The sequence below is a fragment of the Hibiscus syriacus genome, unplaced genomic scaffold, assembly GCF_006381635.1.
Source record: "Hibiscus syriacus cultivar Baekdansim isolate YM2019G1 unplaced genomic scaffold, ASM638163v2 tig00112738_pilon, whole genome shotgun sequence".
NCBI lineage: Eukaryota > Viridiplantae > Streptophyta > Magnoliopsida > Malvales > Malvaceae > Hibiscus > Hibiscus syriacus.
Genome location: NW_024063392.1, coordinates 2,974,711 through 2,980,263, shown reverse-complemented (window position 1 = coordinate 2,980,263; position 5,553 = coordinate 2,974,711). Strand labels below are relative to the sequence as shown.

Here is a 5,553-nt window from a genome sequence, read left to right as displayed (position 1 = left end):
ATTGCAAATCTTGGGTCCCAAAACTTACTGCCTCAATCTCATTTCATAATTCTTACATTCCAAACAAACTTTCGGCAAACCCTAAACTACTTTGTATACAACGTTAAAAATATATATTTTTATTAATATAAAGTAATTATAAGATAATATATATTTGATTTTTTTACATATTTGATAATTAATACTCAAACATCTTTATAAACATTTAGCTTGAACGTAAATTTTTTAAAAATAACATCATCTTTTTAACAACATGAAAAATAATTAAAAAAAAAGAATCTATGTAATATATCTATAACTAAAATAAACAAACGATATGCCTTCACATAAGATCCAACCTTAGAAAATTACACGGGCTCCCATTCAAAAAATAAATCTACCCTATTTTCAAAAATGAAAAAAAAATTACTACAAAGGAGTAGAATTACACACTTGGATTATTCTTGTTTAAATTACCCTCACGTTTCTGGTACACTCTGCAACTCCGTTAAAATACAGACTCCATTGTTCCTTTCGACCGGTTTTATCCAACTCGGTTCCTGAATCGACTCATTGTCCTGACTCAGTGGTGGCGAGTCGCCAAGCCGAGGTGGCGATAAGTGGCCTTGTATGCCACCCAAGCGTTAAACATCCATTGTTCTCCTCCACTCTATACCCATCACCGCCAGCAAAGAGAGCCAACATGCTAGCTTGTTTATAAGCATTGGAACCCAAGTGAACGGGGCTGAACCCGGCCGTTTCCATCCGAGTCCTCCACTGAGTCAACGGTTCGTGTCGTTCAACTCGGTCCATCCCTTCACAAGCAACCACATTGCAAATCTGGCTTCCCAAATACAACTCGGACATAGCCAGGTCTTGACTCGGTGGCGCCACCCCTGAGCCTTCCAACGAGTCAAAAAGACTTGAATAATAATGTAGAGCCTCAGTAAACCTGTCTAAGAAAACCGGACCATTGTGATTAGCTTCTTGTTCTACAACAGTAAGAATTTTGGGCTTCATTGCTTTGATGGAAGAAACAACTTTGTCCAACCCACCGGGCCGAGCTAGCAGACGGTGAAACTCGAAAACCGAATTCACCGCCACTACCTCCGCCTCGGGAGGGAGAATCTCAAGCATCTCAGCCTCTAGATCCGCCAAACTATTGGCTACGAAACCACTAAACTCGAATTCGATTCTGATTGTTTCCGCCATTGAGCTAACTTCCACCCCACTTGCTGCAAAGAAGCGGTGTTACCCGGCTGAGGAGGGCCGATTCCGGTCAATCGAAAAGCCGGTGGCCCACCAGGCCTTAATGCAAGAGCTTGCATTAAAGCCGGCCATTGCATCCCCTGTTTTAGCCCGAAATCAATGACATGAACCCTGTTAGCCGTCGCGAAAGCTTCCAGGATAGCTGATTGGCTGTAAAAGAGCAAATTTCAAGTATGGGCAAATTTCATAGAAATGCATCTGCAGAATATCAGTGTACGATGGGTCAAGAGAATCTTGAGGGAAAATCTTGTAGATTCTGCGAGCTAAGGCTTCGGCAAAATAAGTAGCGACTTTTCTCATGGCACCGGTTTGAGACGCGGCAAGTAAGCTATTTGCTTCACTAATACATCGGCGAGCTTGAGATTTTCTTGTTGGACAGCCTCCGCACAAGCCATCAAGGTGTGAACGAGTCGAACCCCGGCTTCCTGCGATTCAACCAAGACGACAGGGCGAGTTGAAAACTCAGTGGCACCTGGAATTCCATTTGCTTGAGGTGACGGAAAAGATGAGCTTGAGCCATATCCATTGGATCCAGATGAACTCATTGAAGTTTTGACCCGTTTCCGGCTACTTTCCGAATCTGGGTCTGATTTTCAGAGGTGGGTAAGCAGCAAACCCCGGGATTGCCCTGATCGTACTCGGAATCATCGTTAAAACCCGAGCTTGATTCTGTTGCCGGTGTTGTAGATTTGAAGAATCGAATTCGCCAAAACGGGATCGAGATTCGGTTGTGGTGACCATTTAACTCGGTCAACATGCTTTGAACCCAACCGGAAAGATCTGAAGGATTGTAATGAACGGTGTCGGAAGAAAGATGGGAAATCCCATCTTCTTGAGCACTTCCCATGACCATCTCCAACATTTCCAATTTCTGAGCCACATCGGCCATGTCCGATGACCGAACTTTGTAACCCAAAATGGCCAATAGCTCGTCCATCCCGCCGGCTTCTTGATCTTCTTCCCATAAATTTCCTTTGATAGAATTACCAACGCTTGAACTGTCAGCCCTTGAGCCACTTCCACTGCTATAGTCAGTGGTTCCGGAGATTTCCCAGTGATCTCTCTCCATATTTTTTTGTGAGTGTTGGAGAAGGTGAATGAAAAGGTGACGAAGCCAAGGCTAGAATTCGATCATGGAAAAAAGCGAAGTGATTAGCGATCAGGGTTTCAGTTTTGTTGGAATTCAGCTCAAGTTTTAAGATTAAAAAGATGGAAGAAAGGAGAGAAAAGGGAGGAAGTGGGCATATTGGTGGGAAGTCTAATGGTTATGGAGGGAACAGGAGGGTCTAGGATTGAAGAAGAGATAAAGAACAACGGAGGCCATAATAATGGGATTATTTTAGATTTTTAGATAAAAAATTTTTATCAATTATTAATTGATGGGGAGAGAAATATTTTAAACTAATTCTCTTTAAAAATATTTTAAAAAAAATTGATTCCATAAATTAATATTTTTTTTTATAATATATCTTTTATAATATCTAATTCAAAGTAATTATATATATAATTATAAAAGTAAATTAATATTAATGATATTAAAAAGTTAAGTTGATTTTATTTATTGCGTTTCAACTTTTTTATAATCATTTAAGTTTTCTTTATTTTGTTTGTTAAAGAAGAGTTGTTATTAATGTTTTTATTAGATAGAACCATAACATATAATATAAACTAAATTAATTTATGCTTATTGTGTAAAATTATTAAGAATAATAAATTAAATATTATGTACGTCAGTGTATCTTTTTTAACAATTGTGCAAGCCTGTTTGAATCTACTAAAAAGTTGAATCTATTTGAAATATCTCGAGTTTGGTTCGCTGGAATGTTTCTGAGAGAATTGGAATTTGTGAAGGAATTAGAATCTGTCAAGAATTAGAATCCAATTCTATATTCTGTTTGATTGGCAAGAAATTGAATTGGAATCCAATTCAATATTTTGTTTGGTTCGCAGACATGTCAGATGATTTTGATTTCAGTAATGTAAAATGACAGGATTGTCCTTATTTTTTTGCTTAATTTTAGTTTGTTTTATAAATTACATGTAGCAATATATTATAAAAATTTAAAAAAAAATTAAATTTTAATTTTAATTTTATTGATTGATTATTTATTTCAATAAATTATAAAAATCATGCTAATATACATCATAAGTTAAAATCATCCCAATTAAGGATGGCCATGGGTCGGGTTTTTGGTCCACCCGACCCGACCCGAGAACAAGGGAACCTCCATCCGAGACCCGACCCTACCAAAATAAAGTTTCACCTGACCCGACCCGACCCAAAATATATGAATTAGAAACCCGACTCGACCCGAAATAATAAAAAATATTTTTATTCAATACAAACAGTGACTTAATTGAAAAAGATATATAGAGAGAGGGGTATTATTGTAATTATTCCTAAATATATAAGATAAAATTATATATTTTTTGGGTCGGGTCGGGTATTTTTCACCTTAAACCCGAACCCGACCCGAATATCACACTTTAAAAAAACCGACCCGACCCGACCAAAATAAAGTTTCACCCGACCCGAATATATGAATTAGAAATCCGACCCGACCCAACCCAAAATAATAAAAAAAAAATTATTCAATAAAAACAATGACTTAATTGAAAAAAATTATATATAGAGGGGTATTATTGTAATTATTCCTAAATATATAAGGTAAAATTATATATATTTTCGGGTCGTGTATTTTTCACCCTAAACCCGAACTCGACCCGACCCGAATATCACACTTAAAAAGACCGACCCGACCCGACCAAAATAAAGTTTCACCCGACCCGAAATAATAAAAAAATTATTTATTCAATATATGAATAAGTTACCCAAAGATTGATGAGGGTAATATAGTCAAATTTCAATTCCCTCCAATTAGGGAATTGAATTCCATCATAGAATGAATGGAATTCACTTTCCCTCATTTGATGGAAAGTTGAACCCATGAGGGATTCCAATTCTCTTGGAAAACTTGAACCAAACCTGAGAAAGTGGTGGAATTGGATTCCAATTCCCCCTAATTCCAAGGGATTCATGCGAACCAAACGCCACCTAAGTTCTTTTTGTTTTCATCTTCTAAAATAATATTTTTTCTCTTATTGTAAAATTTTCTTACAAAATAGATAGAGATACAAAATAAACTTGTTTCTTAAGGATCAATATCGCTTTAATATGTATGACACATGTGATATATTTAGTCACTTAATTTTATATAACATTTTATAATAACATTATACATTTATACCCACAATTACGGATTTTAATCAAATAATCACTCACTTAGACAACATATATTTTATGATAAATGTACAACCTTGTGAACTTAAATTTCACTATTATATAATAGATATTCTATAATAATCTCGTTTATCAACTATATTTATATTGGATCAAAGTAGTCTTTATCATATCAATCATGATTAAAATCATCAATGATTACACATACAAATATAGTCAAATATCATAGATCAATCATGAAATATAGCATGAAAATTACATAACTAAACATGCTTATATCCATCTAGTCCTATTTAAATATTAATGAGATCAAATTTTACCAAATCGGAGTGCGAATAAACTAAAAGAAAGTTTATTTCTACAGAAAATAACCTTAAAATATCCTTAAACTGGAATAACTAAAATTATGTATATAGCATCCTTAAACGATATTATACCCACATGAGTACCGAGAGAATTAACATATTTGATTTCATTTGCATTATTTTAACTACCTCATTTAGTAATATAAGCTTACATTGTGTGTTATATTTGTTTTCACATGAAATCAATCTTATCAGAGTGTTTTAGATTCCATTTTGAAGGTTGTAAGTCAATTCCAAGTCAAAGCAACGTAAATATTTTTAGTTATGAACTCCTATAATGATGGTTATGCAACATATTTAGTTTTGAGTTGTTGGTTAATACAAGTGAAGTTTTATCTTGGAATGTTATGTTTTGTATAACTTAGAAGGACAATTGTGTTGCATTTGGTCATATGATGTTTTGGTGGTGCTATTTTGGTTGATGAAACTAAATCTTAAATTGATTTTACATGTTTGAATGGTGCTAGAAGTTGGCTCAAAGTAGATGGTTAAATTTTGAGTAAGGATTAGGTAGCAATGCATGAGTGCTAGAAGTATGTTCCATGAATGCCTTAGGTATTTATTTGTGCCTTGCTTGTTGGGTAAAGAATGCATGTTGTGTGATTTTTTAACGTCTAAAGATATGTACGGTTGAGGCTTGCTACTTAAGAGGTCAATTAGGGTACCTTGAAACTTAAGACAATCAAATTTCAGGTTTTG

At 35.0% G+C, this 5,553-nt stretch overlaps 1 pseudogene; it reads right to left on the bottom strand.

Annotated features, from left to right (window-relative positions):
• Positions 1–432: 432 nt before the first annotated feature.
• Positions 433–2,560, bottom strand: LOC120183161 (annotated as a pseudogene).
• Between the last annotated feature and the right edge of the window lie 2,993 nt (positions 2,561–5,553).